The sequence below is a fragment of the Eubalaena glacialis genome, chromosome 4 (assembly GCF_028564815.1).
Source record: "Eubalaena glacialis isolate mEubGla1 chromosome 4, mEubGla1.1.hap2.+ XY, whole genome shotgun sequence".
NCBI lineage: Eukaryota > Metazoa > Chordata > Mammalia > Artiodactyla > Balaenidae > Eubalaena > Eubalaena glacialis.
The window spans coordinates 145263271-145264179 of record NC_083719.1 but is presented as its reverse complement, the minus strand read 5'-3'; the positions used below and the strand labels follow the sequence as shown (position 1 = coordinate 145264179).

Below are 909 nucleotides of genomic sequence, written 5' to 3'. Positions count from 1 at the left end.
CTAATAAGACAATTTAATTTTTGGCAGAGCCAACAGCATTAAGCAAAAGCACATGGTTGGAAAAGCAAGAGTGATTCAATGAGACTGGGCATGCCAATGTACCCGGAGGGCAAGATGCATGCACAACAGTCAGAAGAGATAGAACTGGAGTGGTTAGTACAACCCCAACTGAGATTGAAGGTAATAACACCAATTAGGGGGCTGAAAATAATGCACGTATGAGCCAAGGAAAACTTAAGCCAGGATACGGACAGTGGAAAAGGAAACTCGTTATAACCCAACATCCACTAGAAAGGAGGAACTCTGCTGGCTTCAGCAGTACATACTCAAATTAGAGTAGTACAAAGAAAATTAGCATGGCCTCTCAGCAAGGATGGCATGCAAATTCAGGAAGCATTCCATATTTCATAAAAGCAGCATGTGTTGACTGAATTGAGAGGGACCATAAAAATCCATAATAAGTCAAGAATGACCAAGCCCTTCAACTCTGGGTAACAAGAAATAGAGTGGTGCCTTTTCAACATAGGACGGGGGATTCATTTTGATAGGAAAAATATGAGTTATGTTTTAATATTAAACTTAGATTTTTGCACATCAAACAAGAAATTTCAAGGAGAAAGTGTAAGATTTTAAAACAGACCACTGAAGAGATCAGAATTAGATAGATTTTTCTCACCGAAGACATAAATCAGGGCTTTTGGCTGAATCTAGAATAGCAAATCTGAGTTGTAGTAAACAACCATAATATTGAAGGAAACTGGAAAGAAAAGAAAATGACTAACGGGAGAAGAAGGAAGACACTCAGAATGTTGCAGCACTAAGGAGACTAAAGAGTAGTCCTAAGGCAGGGGCTGATAATAGTGGAAATACTATGAGAAGATTAAGGAGAAGGCTGTGACCACCATGGAA

General features: G+C 39.2%; 1 non-coding gene across 1 annotated transcript; it reads left to right on the top strand.

Annotated features, from left to right (window-relative positions):
* The first annotated feature begins 305 nt into the window (after nt 1-305).
* LOC133091591 (U6 spliceosomal RNA) lies at nt 306-408 on the top strand. Its single transcript, XR_009700928.1, has one exon. It is a non-coding gene; the product is annotated as a U6 spliceosomal RNA (small nuclear RNA).
* The last annotated feature ends 501 nt before the right edge of the window (nt 409-909 follow it).